A 19,965-nucleotide genomic window follows, 5' to 3' on the forward strand; every position below is an offset into this window, starting at 1 on the left:
ACAATTGACATGCTGCAGTTTGTTCCGCATCAAAATCCGCGGCAAAATCCGCAGCGGAAAAATCCGCAGCATGGGCACAGCATTTCCAAAATGCCATTGAAATGGCTGGGGAGTAGCTGTGCTGCAGATTTTCGGCAAATCCGCGCTAAATCCGCGTCAAAATCCGCGTCAAATCCGCGATAAATCCTGTAGCGTGGGCACATAGCCTAACAGGTAGTTATAATTAATTGCTGGGGGGAGGATGCAATCAGGGACATATGAATTGGGGTTGGAAGAGGACACTATACAGGGACTTATAATGAACTGGGGGTGGGAAATGCAGATTTCAGAAACGTATAATGAATTAGGGGTGGTGGTGGATGTGTACGCCCCGTGCCAGCAGCCGGGCTGCTCGGATCCGGATCCGCAGTGGCTGAAGGGGTGTCCGGACCCTGGGGTCACACGGCCACTCGAATAGAAAAAGGGGGTATTTACAGGGGGTATTGAATGGAATAGTTTGTGACGCCACCCGTGGTGTGTGGTAAGGTGGAGTACCACCACTGCGGCTGGGAGTACCCGGTGGCAATGGAGTGGGCAGCCAGGTGTTTAACCCCTCCACGGGTAGGGGGAATGCCCTGGGACTCGGTGATGGTGACAGGGATGTGCCGTTGGGGAGGTAAGGGTCACTTGCGTACTCACTCAGTCCAATAACACTGACACCGACAACTGTAGTAAACCAAAGTTCTGGACACCGCTGCCGCTGAGGTGGAGGACGCCTGGGTCCCGTTTCCATTGGTGTTGCCTGTTGATCTGTGACCTTTCCCTTGGCAATTTGTTTCTCTCTGGTTGGTCCCTGTAGCCTGAAACTAGTCGGGTCCCGCTCCCCAGTATGGATAACTGAGGGAGCTTGCTCTCAAGGTTCACGCTTGGGATTTCTCGGACCCTATTTGTGGAAAGTCCTATCCCTCTCATTGCGCTAGTACCCCGATTTTGGAGCGGGTGGAGAGCAGATCTTAAAGGCTCCGTTCTCGTAGGGTAAATTGTCAGGTTGCCTGAAGCTACTCCCTGACCTAGGGTCTACGTACCCCGTCGTGCCCTGGTCCCAGCCCGGTGATGGTACTAGGCCGCCGCCTGTCCTGCACGACAATGCCGTGCCCCTTGTCACGATCCCCTGTGACAGAGGGTCTAGCTCCTACCAGGCCCAGACCAACGTCTGCTACCTAGTAGTTCCAAGGAGCCCAGCTCCTGACCTCCTCTAACTTTCACTTCCAATACTACTCTCCATCTGACTCCAACTGAACTGCTCCTGACACTCCTGACCCCCCCTTAACCAACACCCCATGTGGGCGACCCTATTCGACTCAGGCCGTCCACTGGTGTGTCTGGTGGGTGTGGTGCAGAGTGTTCCTAGGATTTTGATTAGCTGGTCTTTAGCAACACCATTTGGTTAGGGACCCGTAACCAAGGAGGAGGTGGATATTGCACAGAAGGGCAGATTGCACAATACCCTGTGACGACCTGATAGGCCAGGGCGCCACAGATGCCATAAGAGATTTATAATAAAATGCTAGCTGAGGAGGATCCCAGAGAGAATGTCGGGGCAGGTGCTGAAGGCTGTCCTCAGACGCTGGTTCCCTGTGGAGTCTGACAGTTACTGCTCGCTTACCTGTCCAGAATCTGCGCCATTCAAGATGTGGTATGGCTGCCTCACCACTGTGCAGAAGCATCTTTGGAACATGGCAATGTCCCTCTGTTTTGGACAGGATGCTATAAAATAAGCAAAATGTGAGTCCGGCATTGCTACTTTCACTGCCTTTCAGTACCTCCTTTGCAGTACCTCCTTCACAGTAGCGAACACCACAGTAAAAATGCCTGCCATGACGTTCTGTGACGTTCTGAATGTTGAGGGTTTCTATCCTGGAGAAGCCCTGTTCCAGAAGTGTCTTCATATAGAAAAGGTCGGTGGGCATACCCGCCCTCTAACATCCACCGCCTTCACCTTCAGGTCACCCGTCTGCCGCATTCAAGGCTCCAGGGTTGGAGCTTCTTGGGAGAGTATTCAGGCAACCATTTAGGTTGCTGGCATCTGCGGTAGAGACCCTGAGGGCAGAAGAAGCCTCTGACTTAGTCTTCTGAGAGGTCCCTAGGTGTTGGTCCTTCATGGTAGCAGCTTTCCAGCTGACTCCTGCTGAGGTTTCAAGAGCTGGAACAGGATCTAGATCGTACATTCTTCTCCGGTTGTCTTCTGAACAAATTCCTCGTAGTTGTCCTCGAAGTTCCTCAGGTTTCTCCAAATCTTCGTCTTCTTTCTTCTACCCAGTTCTTCCAGTATCAGCTAGGCTTTGAAGTTCTCCTTCCAGGTTCGATCATCTCTCATCAAGTGTAGGTAACTGAGATGTTCTGAAAAGAATCAATCTTAGCCAAAAGGTTGAGAAGCGATCATTATTTAACCTTCACCAAACAACGGATTTGAACCCTCCGATTAAAGGTCTGATGCTCATCCGACTAAGCTATCCGTGATCTGTGGTGCACATATAATGGCTTTCTCCTACAATGATCTGCTGTCTGCTTTTCCTTTCTAATTCCATAGTATTGTCCCCTGTGCATACATTCTGATGTGGCAGCTTTCTGCCAATTGCCTGCCCTTCCTTTACGGTTACATAGTATCACCACTTACTACTTTACGCATCATCCATTATTTTCTACGTCCTGGAAGGGAGCTTTCACTTATGTATTCCAAACTTCTCAAGCAATGAAGAGATAATCCCACAGGACATAATGTTTGAATTGGGGGATGATGACATTAGTGATGTATAATGAATTGGGGGGGGAGAGGATGCTACCAAGGACTTATATAATGAATTAGGTATTGGGAATGAAGCTATCAGGGACTTATAATGCATTGGGGGGGTGGAGGAGGATGTTATTAGGGACATCGTTATATATACACTTTTTCAGTATTCGTTCTTTCCTCAACCTTGAATCTACTAAAATGTTAGTGTTGCCCTCATCATCTCCTGCCTTGACTACTGCAACATCCTCCTCTGTGGCCTCCCTACTAACATTCTCACATCTCACCAGTCCGTCCTTAACTCTGTTGCCTGACTGATCAACCTCTCTCATTACTACAGTACTCCTCTGCTTATCCCCTCTGCAAATCCCTTCATTGGCTCTCAATACTCCAACGCATCCAGTTCAAACTACTAACACTGACCTACAAAGCCGTCCGTAATCTGTATCCTCTGTATTTCTCTAATCTTCCCTCACGTAATCTCCAGTTTTCCCATGTCCTCCTATCCTTCACACTTGTTTGTTCCTCACCCAATGTCTTGTGAGACATTTCATATTCTGGAATTCTGTGCCCCAACACATCTGATTATCTGGAACTTTCAGACGGTATTTGGTAACCCATCTCTACAAGAAAGCTACAGCTTGGAATGACCCCGCTGCCTCCTCATCACCACCGGAGCTGCACAAACCCCCAACCCATTATCCTGTAGACTATGAGTTCCCAAAGGCAGGTCCTGTCCCCTCTGTACCAGTCTATCAGTCTTAGTTTCCTCAATATAATTTTTTTGAAATCAGATCTTTTTTTATTACATCATAAGGGATCGATACAGAGAGTATTTCACTTTTCATATAACTGATAACAATAAACAGATAAACACGTGGTTTATAAATCAGGTTCTTTCTCTGCATGTATGTAAATATAATAATAGAGTTCTCAAATCATAATTATATTATATAGCTTGAGCCTACAAACCTCGTGGCTCTACAAATAAACAAAACTTAAATTATGCAATAATGCCTCAGACTAACAGAAACACCTCCTCCATCAGCCGTGTCGCTCCACATCATATTGCTATACTCTCCCGCCCCTCCCTCTCCGTGCAGTCATCCATGAAACCGTTCCAGTCCTCTCTCACCTCTTCATTCAAAGTCCACTTCGCCACAGAAAAGACTAGTTTTAATTCCCTTCCTCACACATGCCATCACTGCAGGCACAACAGTAACCGGTCCAGCATTGCACCCCGAACCAGTGCACTAGAGGGTAGGCCCGGCAACTCCATCCATGGCCGCCAAATGTTGTAAAACTTTTTCAATGTTTTTCTTTTTAAATAAACTCCCCTTTCCAATCTTATGACGTTATTTAATTTGTTTTTGAGCTCTGGTAATGTTGGTGGTAGAGGGTCTAACCAGTGATATGCAAGTAGCTTTCTTGCTTGGTACAAGATACGGGCTATTCCCAGAGCTGTTGGAGAATCCGGGTCCACTTCTCCTTCGCACAGACTCAACAGGCACAGGCGGGGCGACGGCTGTATTGTGATATGATATATTTGATCTATAAGTCCAAGGATTTGGTTCCAGAAATCACCAATGTGTCCACACTCCCACATAACATGCATCAAATGGGCATCATCCTGTGCACACCTAACACACTGTGTATTTGCTCTAAAGCTGGGGTCACACTAAACGACAGCGACAACGACGTCGCTGTTACGTCACCATTTTCTGTGACGTAGCAGCGACCTTGTAAGTCGCTGTTATGATCGCTGCTTAGCTGTCAAACACAGCAGCCGAAGCAGCAATCATAACGACACGCGTCGCTGTGCTGCAACATGTGCAGAGAGCAGGGAGCCGCGCACACTGCTTAGCGCTGGCTCCCTGCTCTCCTAGCTACAGTACACATCGGGTTAATTACACGATGTGTACTGCAGCCACATGTGCAGAGAGCAGGAGCCAGCGCTGGCAGCGTGAGAGCGGCGGGGGCTGGTAACGAAGGTAAATATCGGGTAACCACCTTGGTTACCCGATGTTTACCCTGGTTACAGCTTACCGCAGCTGCCAGACGCCGGCTCCTGCTCGCTTCATTTCGTCGCTCTCTCGCTGTCACACACAGCGATCTGTGCGTCAAAGCGGGAGAGCGACGACCAAAAAATGAAGCTGGACATTCAGCAACGAGTGGCGACCTCACAGCAGGGGCCAGCTCGTTGCTGGATGTCACACACAGCGACAGCGACGGGATGTCGCTGCAACGTCACAGAAAATGGTGACATAGCAGCGACGTCGTTGTCGTTGTCGCTGTGTGTGACACCACCTTAAGTCCCATCCTGAATAATAGACTGGGAGTTTTATATACCCTGTGGATGAGATATATTTGAGACAGCTTTTGGCACTCCGATACCGCCAGTTTAGGAACTTGTTCCAATATATCAGACCACTGGCCTTCCGTCAGGGAACCGACGTCTCGTTCCCATTTGCTTTTAACAAGCAATGGATGTGTTTCCAGATGGGCAGGTAGTAATTTTTTATATAATTCCGAAATAAGACCCTTAGAGGACTCAGATGTAAGCAGCCTATGTAATGTTTGATTATGTGTCACTGTCACCGGGTTGGTCCTCCCCTGTCTTTCCAGTGCGTGTCTTAGCTGCAAATACTGATAAAAGAAGACATGCGGAAGGTGAAACTCCGTTCTCAGTTGTTCAAAGCTTTTAAGAGTATTATTTTGTAGTACTTGTGACACTAAATGGATCCCTTTATCCTCCCATCCTCTGAACCCTACTAATTTTTTAATTTCTGGCAAGTCGGGGTTCTGCCACAGTGGCCAGAGCTCTGTAGGTCCGCTTATCCCCAAAAGAGACTTACCCCTGTCCCACACCCGGAATATCATAGCCAGTGTGGGATATCGTGCCCCATTTATCTGTCTTTGTCCCACATCCAACCGGCAACCAGGATATTTCCATACTGATCCCTCTCTCACTATATCACCACTGGTATCATACCCTCCTTCTTTGCCCCAACCCCTCAGATGTTGCATCTGGGAGGCTATATAGTATATATATGGGTTTGGTACCGCCAGTCCTCCTTCCTCCTTTCCCCGCTGTAGCACTTCCAGTCGCATCCTAGCTTGCTTTTTCTTCCAAATAAGTTCCCGGAATATTGTATTCATTTTTACAAAAAATTCCCTACATATCCACACTGGAGAATTATGTATAAGGTATAGTAATTGTGGCATCATTACCATTTTAATTAAATTGGATCTGCCGATATTTGATAGCGGCAAACGGCACCAGGTATGCACTTTTGCTCTGAATCGCTGTAACAGGGGTTCCAGATTTAGGGCCTGGAAATCCTTCGGGATTGGGCTGACAATTACTCCCAGATATTTAAACTCCCGGACCACAGGAACTGGAATCTGTAAGTCCGAAAAGTCCCCCGGAAGGGGGTCCAACGGCCCCCGTCTTAAAGCCGACTTGGACCAGTTGATTCAGTTTCCTCAATATAATTAATGTAACACCAAACACAACTAGATATACTATTATTATTAACACTGTATTCAGCCTCCTGAGAGACTGTCAAAAATTGCCGATGGTGACTGTATTTCAAGTCATCATGGCGGGGTATTGGGAAAAGTTTTCAACTAGCAATAATCACGCCTCGGATAAACCTCATGGGCTATGATACTGCCACTGCGCAAAGCTAAAGAGTCTACAAGAGGAGCTGCGGCCTCCAGACCTGGGGAGCCATCTACATTGAGGAGACACCGGAGACCAAGCAGCACATTCACATTTTCTTGTCAAGCAAAGGATTGTGGGAGTGGATATGCTAATGTGCCCCGCCCCTAAATCTGTAATGGAAGAAATCAAGCACCATTGTACATTACTATGAAGGAAATGACACACTGGGATCTTCACATGTTGACTTTATTTAATTAAAATCTTCCACCCAAGCAGGGACTTGAACCCGGGACCCTCGGCTTAAAAGTCTGATGCTCCCGACTGAGCTATCCGGGCTCTGTGTTAGGTATGACTTTCTCCTGCACTGGTCTGAAATCTGACTTTTCTTTCTGGTTACACAGTATCATTACCTGTGCACATTCTGATGTAATGGCTTTTTGTGGCAACTTTATGTCGTCTGACTGCTTTTCCTTTCTGGTTACATATTATCACCACTTACTAGTTTATGTATCATCCATTATATCCATTTCTATATCCTGTAAGGGAACCTTCACTTATGTATTCCAAACTTGTCAAGCAATGCTGAGATGATGCCATAAGACTGAGCATTTGAATTGCGAGAAGGACACTGCCATCAGCGACTTATAATGAATTGGGGGGTGGGAGAGGGACTTATAATGAATTATGTATAGGGAATGATGCTATCAGGGACTTATATTGACTTGTGGCATGGGAGAGTCATTATCATGGACTAATGATGAACTGGTGGGCAGATAAGGATTCTATCAAGGCCCTATAATTAATTGGGGGACTGGGCAGGATGCTGTCAAGGACTTATAATTAATTAAGGGAGATGCTATTGGGGATATAATGAATTATGAGGTGGGGGAGGATGCTATACAAGGACTTACAATGAACTGATCCTATCAGGAATTGCTCCTCCTGTCTGGTCACAAACTATCACCGATCATCACTTATCTTAGGGGATTGCAGAATTACCAGTGACTTACTGCTGATGGCGCGAGAAAAGCAACAGGGAAATATTCCTGCCATACCATCACCACATAATAACACCAAATAGTGACTGATACCACAATACCATGACAGAATATTGCCACACCATGACCTCATGAATAACACCAAATATTTTTTTTAAATTTAATTAAAATTTTCCGCCTGAACAGGGACTTGAACCCTGGACCCTCAGATTAAAAGTCTGATGCTCTACCGACTGAGCTATCCAGGCTCTGTGTTAGGCTTGACTTTCCCCGGCAGTGAGCAGCTGATTATTTTTCCTTTCTGGTTACACAGTATCATCACCTGCTTTCTGCCGTCTGACTGCTCTTCCTTTCTGGTTACATATTATCACCACTTTTTTAATATATGCACTGTCCATTAGTTTCTATATCCTGTAAAGAAACCTTCACTTCTGTATTCCCACCCTGTCAAGCAATGCAGAGATGATCCCATAAGGCTTAAGGCCCCGTCACACGCAGCGACATCGCTAGCGTGGGTACCCGCCCCCATTGTTTGTGTGTCACGGGCAAATCGCTGCCCGTGGCGCACAATATCGTTAGGAGCCGTCACACGGACTTATCTGCCTAGCGATGTCGCTGTTACCGGTGAATCGCCTCCTTTCTAAGGGGGCGGTTTGTGCGGCGTCACAGCGGCGTCACTAAGCGGCCGCCCAATAAAAACGGAGGGGCGGAGATGAGCGGCCGTAACATTCCGCCCACCTCCTTCCTTCCTCATTGCCGGCGGCAGAAGGTAAGCTGCAGGTCGTCGTTCCCGAGGTGTCACACATAGCGATGTGTGCTGCCTCGGGAACAACAAACAACCTGCGTCCTCAACAATCAACGATTTTTGGAAAATGAACGACGTGTCCACACTAGACGATATGGTGAATATTTTCCATCGTTAACGGCCACTCGTTGGTGTCACACGCAACAATGTGACCCCGGTGATATATCGTTAGATACGTCGCTGCGTGTGACGGGGCCTTAAGAGTATGAATGGAGAGGAAGGCGCCATCATCAGCGACTTATAATGATTCAGTGATTCAGGGATGGGAGAGGATGCTACCAGGGACTTATAATGAATTATGTATAGGGCAAGATGCTATCAGGGACTTATATTGACTTGTGGCTGGGGAAAGTGACTATCAGGGACTTATGATGCATTGGTGGGTGGAGAAGGATGCTATCAAAGAGTTATAATTAATTGGTGCACCTGAGAGGATGCTGTCAAGGACATATTAAATTAGGGGAGATACTATAAGGGACTTATAATGAATTGGGAGGTGGGGGAGGATGCAAAACAGGGACTTATAATGAACTGGAGGGTAGGGAAGGATGCTATCAGTGATTATAATGAATTTTGGTGGTTGGGGAGGACACCATCATAGACATTTTATGAATTGAGTGGTGAGGAAAGAAGCTATTTATGGACTTCTAATGAATTGTTGGTGAGAGGAGGCTCTATACAAGGACTTATTATGAACTGGGAGATGGACTAGCTTGTTATTAGAAACCTATAGGATGCCATCAGGTACTTATAATGAATAAGGGACTAGACGAAGAGATCATACAAGACTAAACTAGAAGATGGGGGGGGGACTCTATCAAGAACTTATAATGAACTGGTGGTGTTAGAGGATGCCATATAGGACTTAGAATAAATTGGAGTGTGCTGAAAGACACTAACAGGTAGTTATAATGAATTGCTGGGGGGAGGATGCAATCAGGGACATATGAATTGGGGGTGGAAGAGGAAACTATACAGGGACTTATAATGGATTGGGGGTGGGAAAGGCAGATATCAGAGACTTATAATGAATTAGGGGTGGTGGTGGATGCCATAAGAAATTTATAATAAAATGCTGGCTGAGGGAGGATCCCAGAGAGAATATCGGGGCAGGTGCTGAAGGCTGTCCTCAGACGCTGGTTCCTTGTGGAGTCTGACAGTTACTGCTCGCTTACCTGTCCAGAATCCGCGCCATTCAAGATGTGGTATGGCTGCCTCACCACTGTGCAGAAGCATCTTTGGAACATGGCAATGTCCCTCTGTTTTGGACAGGATGCTATAAAATAAGCAAAATGTGAGTCCGGCATTGCTACTTTCACTGCCTTTCAGTACCTCCTGCAAGCATTCACAGTAGCGAACATCACAGTAAAAATGCCTGCCATGACGCTCTGTGACGTTCTGAATGTTGAGGGTTTCCATCCTGGAGAAGCCCTGTTCCAGAAGTGTCTACATATAGAACATGTCACTGGGCATACCCGCCCTCTAACATCCACCGCCTTCACCTTCAGGTCACCCGTCTGCCACATCCAAGGCTCCAGGATTGGAGCTTTTTGGGAGAGTATTCAGGCAATCCTTTGGGTCGCTGGCATCTGAGGTAGAGACCCTGAGGGCAGAAGAAGCCTCTGACTTTGTCTTCTGAGAGGTCCCTAGGTCTTGGTCCTTCATGGTAGCACCTTTCCAGCTGACTCCTGCCGAGGTTTCAAGAGCTGGAACAGGATCTAGATTGTACATTCTTCTCCGGTTGTCTTCTGAACAAATTCCTCATAGTTGTCCTCGAAGTTCCTCAGGTTTCTCCAAATCTTCTCCAAGACTTTGTCTTCTTTCTTCTGCCTTGTTCTTCCAGTATCAGCTAGGCTTTGAAGTTCTCTTCCAGGTTCGATCATCTCTCATCAAGTATAGGTAGCTCAGAAGACATTTTGAAAAGAACGCTATACTCAATCTTATCCAAAAGGCAAAGAAGTGATCCATATTTGACCTTCATCAAAACAGGTAGATTAAAAGATGCTCATCCAACTAATCTATCCACAATCTCTGTTGCTCATACAATTGCTTTCTCCTACAGTGATCTGCTGTCTGCTTTTCCTATCTGGTTGCACAGTGTTTTTTTGTGGCAGCGTTCCGCCATTAGTTCTTCATTTATGGTTACGTAATATCTCCACTTATTACATTACGCACCATCCATTCGTTTCTACATGCTGGAAGGGAACTTTCACTTATGTATTCCAAACTTGTCAAGCAATGCAGAGATGATCCCATAAGCCATAATGTATGAATTGGGGGGATGATGACATCAGTGATGTCTAATGAATTGGGGGAGAGGCTGTTACCAGGGGCTTACAATGAATAAGGTGTAGGGAATAATGCTATCAAGGACTTATAATAAATAAGCTCTCGAGAATTAAGATATCAGGGACTTATAATGTATTGGGGGTGGGAGAAAATCTATATACATTTTTCCAGACTTCGTCCTTTCCTCAACCCTGAATCTACTAAAATGTTAATGCTACCCTCATCTTCTCCCGCCTTAACTACTGTAACATTCTCCTCTGTGGCCTCCCTGGTAACATTCTCACATCTCTCCAGTCCGTCCTTAACTCTATTGTCAGACTGATCCACCTCTCTACTCATTATTCTTCTGCTTCTCCCCTCTGCAAATCCTTTAATTGACTCTCAATATGCCAACGTATCCAGTTTAAACTACGATATTTTCCGGCGTATAAGATGACTTTTTAACCCCTGAAAATATTCTCAAAAGTGGGGGGGTCAATATATACGCCAGGTGTAGTCTTATAGGGCGCATGATAAGGTAATTTATAAGCCCTCACTGTCTCCAAGTCTCTGCCTCTCAGATCTCGCTCCTGAGGACTGCAGTGAAGTGGCACATGTGCGAGATCTGAGATCTGAGATGCAGAGTACCATATATACTTGAGTATAAGACAATTTTCTCAGCCCATTTTTATACTCGGGTGAGGTTCCCGCAAAAAATTATTCTCACCTATCCTTTGTTCCCGCGGTGTCCTCAGCTGGTTCTTGCAGGCACTTAGACCTCTCGGTGATCTCGTCCGGTGCACGGAGCCGCCGATGCAGGCAGTCATCATGGCTATACTGCAGTTGAATGCTTTACAACGGTGGCGCAAAGCATTCAACTGCAGTAAAGCGGTGATAGCAGCGGCGGCCCTGTGTATTGGGCATGATCATGGAGGGGTCTATGTGCCTGCGATCTGCAAGAAGCACCCCTTGATGATCACGTCCGGTGCACGGAGCCGCCGCTGCTGTCAGCGCTTTACAGCAGTTGAATGCTTTGTGGCACCATTGACCATAAAGCATTCAACTGTAGTAAAGCCATGATGGCAGCTCCGTGCACCGGACGAGATCACCGAGAGGTCTAAGTGCAAGAGGTCTGCAAGAAGATGCTGAGGACACTGTGGGAACGGAGGACAGGTGAGAATAATTTTTATTGTGTGTAAACAATGGCATAATAGAGGACAAGAAGGGAAGCAGTATATAGACATTACTAAACAATTGACATATTACTGCAGGGCACATTACTAAACAATGGGACTGTTACTGCAGGGCACATTAATAAACAATGGGCACATTACTGCAGGGCACATTCCTAAACAATGGGCACATTACTAGAGGGCCAAAGGAAAGGGCAGAAGGATGGGCATATTACTACAAGGAGGGACAAGGATGGGCACTTTACATTTTATTGGGATCTATTTTTATTTTTGAAATTTTCCAATTGCTGCTGTATTTCCCACCCTAGGCTTATACTCGAGTCAATAAGGTTTCCTAGTTTTTTAGTAGTAAAATAGGGGCATCTGCTTATACTCGAGTATACAGTGTGTCCACCCATATCCTGTCCGTCGCCATTAACTTGAGAACGGTGGCAGCTATAGGCATAGAAGTGGTGTCTAGGTATAGTAAAGTAGCCATGCACTACACAATGAAACCACCTATACCGCCACCTGGTGGAAAACAACGGAGTTAGAATTTTTATCTCGAAAACGGAACGAGATAGAGGAAAAAAAGTGAATTAAAAAATTGTAGGGAGTCATCAATTCAATACGAATCGTCACTTTGCATACAGAAATGCTCTGATATGAAACCCATGACCTACCTCAAAACATTGAATGCTGGTCACGCATATGGTGCTCATTTAACTTTGATGGTCAAAGTGGCCCCCGTCAGCTGCAATGCACATCTGGACTCTGCACAGCATACTGTATCTTGCTGCACGTTGTGCAATATGGTAGGTGACACGTTTGCACAAGCATCTGTGATACGTGGTTGTAGGTCCTGCAATGTTGGTGGAGGGGTCGCATACATCTGCTGTTTGATGTGACCTCACAGAAAGAAGTCCAATGGGGTCAGGTCAGGTGAGCGGAGGCCATTCCACACAGCCACCATACCCAATGACTTGTAGGAAGGTCTCCATGAGGTATCGCTTCACGTCCGCAGCCTTGTGAGTTTTACAAGTTCTAATCATAGCATTTCTGTATGCAAGGTGTCGATTCGTATTGAATTAATGACGCCCTACAACTTTGTAATTCACTTTTTTTCTCTATCTCGTTCCATTTTTGAGATAAAAATGATAACTCCGTTGTTTTCCACCAGGTGGCGCTATAGGTGGTTTCATTGCGTAGTGCATGGCTACTTTACTATACCTAGACACAACTTCTATGCCTATATCCGGAACTTTCAGACGAGATTTGAAAACCCATCTCTACAAGAAAGCTACAGCCTGGAATGACCCCGCTGCCTCCTCATCACCACCAGAGCTGCCCAAACCCTGACCTACTGTCCCTACCCATTATTCTGTAGCCTATGAGCCCCCAAAGGCAGCTCCTCTCCCCTCTGTGCCAGTCTATCAGTGTTAGTGCTCAGTATAATTTATGTAATTTCAAACACATGTAGATTTATTATCATTAACCCTATATTTCAGCCTCCTGGGAGACTGTCAAAAATTGCCGATGGTGACTGTATTTCAAGTCATCATGGCGGGGTATTGGGAAAAGTTTTCAACTAGCAATAATCACGCCTCGGATAAACCTCATGGGCTATGATACTGCCACTGCGCAAAGCTAAAGAGTCTACAAGAGGAGCTGCGGCCTCCAGACCTGGGGAGCCATCTACACTGAGGAGACACCGGGGACCAAGCAGCACATTCACTCCAAACACATACAGATAGGGACTCTAGATTGTGAGCCCCAATGGGGACAGTATTGCCAATGTATGTAAAAGCGCTGTGGAATTAATAGCGCTATATAAATGAATATATATTATTATTATTACATTCACATTTTCTTGTAAAGCAAAGGCTTCTGGGAGTGGATATGCTAATAAGCCCCGCCCCTCAGTCTGAAATGGAAGAAAAGACCCCAGGCTGGGGGAGGGGAGAGGTTATCCACCATCTGACGGCTTTTTCTTTCTGGTTACATAGTGTCACCACCTTCTACTCTATGCTCTGCTCGTTCCTGCGTCCTGGAAAGAAACCTTCATTGATGTATTACCAGTAACTTCCTGCTGATGGCGCCAGAAGAGCAGCAAAACTGCCATACCATGACCACATCATAATACCAAATAGTGACTGAATACCGCCATACCATGACCAGATCATAACACCAAACAGTGACTGAATACCGCCATACCATGACCAGATCATAACACCAAATAGTGACTGAATACCGCCATACCATGACCAGATCATAACACCAAACAGTGACTGAATACCGCCATACCATGACCAGATCATAACACCAAATAGTGACTGAATACCGCCATACCATGACCAGATCATAACACCAAACAGTGACTGAATACCGCCATACCATGACCAGATCATAACACCAAACAGTGACTGAATACCGCCATACCATGACCAGATCATAACACCAAACAGTGACTGAATACCGCCATACCATGACCAGATCATAACACCAAACAGTGACTGAATACCGCCATACCATGACCAGATCATAACACCAAACAGTGACTGAATACCGCCATACCATGACCAGATCATAACACCAAATAGTGACTGAATAGCGCCATACCATGACCAGATCATAACACCAAACAGTGACTGAATACCGCCATACAATGACCAGATCATAACACCAAATAGTGACTGAATACCGCCATACCATGACCACATCATAATACCAAATAATGACTGAATACCACCATACTATGACCCCATAGTACCAAAGATTGAATGAATACTGCCATACCATGACCACATATTATTATTATTATTGTTTATTTATAGAGCACCATTATTCCATGGTGCTGTACATGAGGGGGTTACATACAGAATACATATACAAGTTACAATAGACAGACTAGCACAGGGGGAAGAGGGCCCTGCCCTTGCGGGCTTACATCCTAAAGGATTTTGGGGAGGAGACAGTAGGTGGGGTGTAGGTTGGGCGGCAGCTCCGCACGGTGGTGGGGCAGTGGCGTCATGGCGATATTATCAATGAATAGTGACTGAACATCACCATATTATTACTACATAATAGCGCCACATAGTGACTGTATACTGCCATACCATAACCACATAATAGCACCACATAGTGACTGTATACTGCCATACCATAACCACATAATAGCACCACATAGTGACTGTATACTGCCATACCATAACCACATAATAGCACCACATAGTGACTGTATACTGCCATACCATAACCACATAATAGCACCACATAGTGACTGTATACTGCCATACCATAACCACATAACAGCGCCACATAGTGACTGTATACTGCCATACCATAACCACATAATAGCACCACATAGTGACTGTATACTGCCATACCATAACCACATAATAGCACCACATAGTGACTGTATACTGCCATACCATAACCACATAACAGCGCCACATAGTGACTGTATACTGCCATACCATAACCACATAACAGCGCCACATAGTGACTGTATACTGCCATACCATAACCACATAACAGCGCCACATAGTGACTGTATACTGCCATACCATAACCACATAACAAAGCCACATAGTGACTGTATACGGCCATACCATAACCACATAACAGCGCCACATAGTGACTGTATACTGCCATACCATAACCACATAACAGCGCCACATAGTGACTGTATACTGCCATACCATAACCACATAATAGCACCACATAATGACTGTATACTGCCATACCATAACCACATAATAGCACCACATAGTGACTGTATACTGCCATACCATAACCACATAACAGCGCCACATAGTGACTGTATACTGCCATACCATAACCACATAGTGACTGTATACTGCCATACCATAACCACATAACAAAGCCACATAGTGACTGTATACGGCCATACCATAACCACATAATAGCACCACATAGTGACTGTATACTGCCATACCATAACCACATAATAGCACCACATAGTGACTGTATACGGCCATACCATAACCACATAACAGCGCCCCATAGTGACTGTATACGGCCATACCATAACAACATAACAACGACACATAGTGACTGTATACTGCCATACCATAACCACATAATAGCACCACATAGTGACTGTATACTGCCATACCATAACCACATAATAGCACCACATAGTGACTGTATACGGCCATACCATAACCACATAATAGCACCACATAGTGACTGTATACGGCCATACCATAACCACATAATAGCACCACATAGTGACTGTATACGGCCATACCATAACCACATAACAGCGCCACATACTGACTGTATACTGCCATACCATAACCACATAATAGCACCACATAGTGACTGTATACTGCCATACCATAACCACATAATAGCACCACATAGTGACTGTATACTGCCATACCATGACCACATAATAGCACCACATAATGACTGTATACTGCCATACCATAATCACATAATAGCGCCACATAGTGACTGTATACTGCCATACCATAACCACATAATAGCACCACATAGTGACTGTATACTGCCATACCATAACCACATAACAAAGCCACATAATGACTGTATACTGCCATACCATAACCACATAATAGCACCACATAGTGACTGTATACTGCCATACCATGACCACATAATAGCACCACATAGTGACTGTATACTGCCATACCATAACCACATAATAGCACCACATAGTGACTGTATACTGCCATACCATAACCACATAATAGCGCCACATAGTGACTGTATACTGCCATACCATAACCACATAATAGCACCACATAGTGACTGTATACTGCCATACCATAACCACATAATAGCACCACATAGTGACTGTATACTGCCATACCATAACCACATAATAGCACCACATAGTGACTGTATACTGCCATACCATAACCACATAATAGCACCACATAGTGACTGTATACTGCCATACCATAACCACATAATAGCACCACATAGTGACTGTATACTGCCATACCATAACCACATAATAGCACCACATAGTGACTGTATACTGCCATACCATAACCACATAATAGCGCCACATAGTGACTGTATACTGCCATACCATAACCACATAACAAAGCCACATAGTGACTGTATACGGCCATACCATAACCACATAATAGCACCACATAGTGACTGTATACTGCCATACCATAACCACATAACAAAGCCACATAGTGACTGTATACGGCCATACCATAACCACATAACAGCGCCACATAGTGACTGTATACTGCCATACCATAACCACATAATAGCACCACATAGTGACTGTATACTGCCATACCATAACCACATAACAGCGCCACATAGTGACTGTATACTGCCATACCATAACCACATAACAACGCCACATAGTGACTGTATACGGCCATACCATAACCACATAATAGCACCACATAGTGACTGTATACTGCCATACCATAACCACATATTAGCACCAAAAAGATGACTTGACATAGATAACATGACCATACAGTAACTCCAAAAAGACATTTAATACCGCCATACAATGAGCGCATAATAGTGGCAAATAGTGACAGAATACTCCCGTACCATGACCATATAGTAATTAGAAACAGTGAGTGAACACGACCATACCATGATACCAAATAATAATTGAATACTGCAATACCATGTCCATATAACAGCACCAAATAGTGATAGAATAGAATACCGCCATATAATGATATAGTAGCTGCTGAATTTACTATTATTATTAACACTATATTCAGCCTCCTGAGAGACTGTCAAAAATTGCCGATGGTGACTGTATTTCAAGTCATCATGGCGGGGTATTGGGAAAAGTTTTCAACTAGCAATAATCACGCCTCGGATAAACCTCATGGGCTATGATACTGCCACTGCGCAAAGCTAAAGAGTCTACAAGAGGAGCTGTGGCCTCCAGACCTGGGGAGCCATCTACACTGAGGAGACACCGGAGACCAAGCAGCACATTCACTCCAAAGACATACAGAGAGGGACTCTAGATTGTGAGCCCCAATGGGGACAGTATTGCCAATGTATGTAAAGCTCTGCGGAATTAATAGCGCTGTATAAATGAATATATATTATTATTATTACATTCACATTTTCTTGTAAAGCAAAGGATTCTGGGAGTGGATATGCTAATAAGCCCCGCCCCTGAGTCTGGAATGGAAGAAAAGACCCCAGGCTGGAGGCTGTGTGACTCCATATTTCTTTTTTTTTCTTGACGCAATGTCGTTTTTAAAGGTATTCCTCTTTAATACATATGATGCCTTGTTTGGTTTGTTTTTTTGGCCAAAAAAAAGCAATTTTATTGTTTTGATTTTTTCATATATATATATATGTATGTATGTTCTATAGGCACCTGTAAATGTTATTTATATTATTATTATTTGTTTGGGGGTTTTTTTTTTAAATTCCCATTTTGGAATTTCAACCTATGGTTGACCACTTGTCTTATTAATTTATTTCACTCACTTATATAGCGCTATTAACTCCACAGCGCTTCACAGACGTGATCATCACTGTCCCCATTGGAGCTCAAAATCTAAGTTCCCTATCAGTGTATATTGGACCATGGGAGGAAACCCAGACAACACTGGGAGAACATACAAACTCTATGCAGATGTTGTCCTTGGTGGGATTTAAAGTTAGAACCCCAGCGCTGCAACAGTGCTAACCACTGAGCCACCAGGTAAACTACAGTTCAAATCACTGAGCCACCGTGCCGCCCTATAACAGATAACAGATCCTGATCACAAATTATCACTGACCTTCCAAGATATCAAATACTGCTATAATACAGGTGGAAGAGGAGGACAGAGCCTGGCTTCATATGAACACAAACATGGCGGCAGAGCCTGGCTTCATATGAACACAAACATGGCGGCAGAGCCTGGCTTCACATGAGTACATACATGGCGGGAGAGCCTGGCTTCATGAGAGTACATACATGGCGGCAGAGCCTGGCTTCATGAGAGTACATACATGGCGGGAGAGCCTGGCTTCATGAGAGTACATACATGGCGGCAGAGCCTGGCTTCACATGAGTACATACATGGCGGGAGAGCCTGGCTTCACGAGAGTACATACATGGCAGAAGAGGACATACATGGAGGCAGAGCCTGGCTTCACGAGAGTACAAACATGGCAGAAGAGGACATACATGGAGGCAGAGCCTGGCTTCACGAGAGTACAAACATGGGGGCAGAGCCTGGCTTCACGAGAGTACATACATGGCGGCAGAGCCTGGCTTCATGAGAGTACATACATGGCGGCAGAGGCTGGCTTCATGTGAGGACAAACATGGCGGCAGAGGCTGGCTTCACGTGAGGACAAACATGGGGGCAGAGCCTGGCTTCATGAGAGTACATACATGGCGGCAGAGGCTGGCTTCATGTGAGGACAAACATGGCGGCAGAGGCTGGCTTCACGTGAGGACAAACATGGCGGCAGAGGCTGGCTTCACGTGAGGACAAACATGGCGGCAGAGCCTGGCTTCAGGAGAGTACATACATGGCGGCAGAGCCTGGCTTCAGGAGAGTACATACATGGCGGCAGAGCCTGGCTTCAGGAGAGTACATACATGGCGGCAGAGCCTGGCTTCATGTGAGGACAAACATGGCGGCAGAGCCTGGCTTCAGGAGAGTACATACATGGCGGCAGAGCCTGGCTTCAGGAGAGTACATACATGGCGGCAGAGCCTGGCTTCAGGAGAGTACATACATGGCGGCAGAGCCTGGCTTCAGGAGAGTACATACATGGCGGCAGAGCCTGGCTTCAGGAGAGTACATACATGGCGGCAGAGCCTGGCTTCAGGAGAGTACATACATGGCGGCAGAGCCTGGCTTCAGGAGAGTACATACATGGCGGCAGAGCCTGGCTTCATGTGAGGACAAACATGGCGGCAGAGCCTGAGCTCATTAAATTAATGGCTTCCATAGGATATCATTTAGCTCTGGCACTTTCGACGTAAAGCATTATTAATATGCAGCTCATCTGCCATTAACCACATCCTCAGTCTCCTGGGAGACTGTCAAAAATTGCCATGCTGACTATATTTCAAGTCATCATGACGGGGTATTGGGAAAAGTTTTCAATTAGCAATAATCACGCCTCGGATTAACCTCATTGGCTATGATACTGCCACTGCGCAAAGCTAAAGAGCTAACGCCGAGCAGCTGCAGCCACACGTCCGGCCCCCCTTATTCAGCTTACGGAGAGAAGCTTTACACGACATCAAAACTTGAAAGGATTATGGGAAAGTTTATACAAAA

The 19,965-nt window shown here is 45.5% G+C and overlaps 5 non-coding genes across 5 annotated transcripts; all 5 read right to left on the reverse strand.

Moving 5' to 3' along the window:
- Nucleotides 1-6,320: 6,320 nt before the first annotated feature.
- Nucleotides 6,321-6,461, reverse strand: LOC142304440 (U4 spliceosomal RNA). Its single transcript, XR_012753101.1, has one exon. It is a non-coding gene; the product is annotated as a U4 spliceosomal RNA (small nuclear RNA).
- Nucleotides 6,462-7,610: 1,149 nt separating this feature from the next.
- Nucleotides 7,611-7,683, reverse strand: TRNAK-UUU (transfer RNA lysine (anticodon UUU)). The gene has a single exon. It is a non-coding gene; the product is annotated as a tRNA-Lys (tRNA).
- A 5,505-nt stretch (nt 7,684-13,188) lies between these two features.
- On the reverse strand, nt 13,189-13,329 carry LOC142304566 (U4 spliceosomal RNA). Its single transcript, XR_012753223.1, has one exon. It is a non-coding gene; the product is annotated as a U4 spliceosomal RNA (small nuclear RNA).
- Nucleotides 13,330-17,436: 4,107 nt separating this feature from the next.
- Nucleotides 17,437-17,577, reverse strand: LOC142304451 (U4 spliceosomal RNA). The gene has a single exon (XR_012753112.1). It is a non-coding gene; the product is annotated as a U4 spliceosomal RNA (small nuclear RNA).
- Nucleotides 17,578-19,709: 2,132 nt separating this feature from the next.
- Nucleotides 19,710-19,849, reverse strand: LOC142305226 (U4 spliceosomal RNA). The gene has a single exon (XR_012753852.1). It is a non-coding gene; the product is annotated as a U4 spliceosomal RNA (small nuclear RNA).
- Nucleotides 19,850-19,965: the final 116 nt, after the last annotated feature.

Source organism: Anomaloglossus baeobatrachus, chromosome 4 (genome assembly GCF_048569485.1).
Source record: "Anomaloglossus baeobatrachus isolate aAnoBae1 chromosome 4, aAnoBae1.hap1, whole genome shotgun sequence".
NCBI lineage: Eukaryota > Metazoa > Chordata > Amphibia > Anura > Aromobatidae > Anomaloglossus > Anomaloglossus baeobatrachus.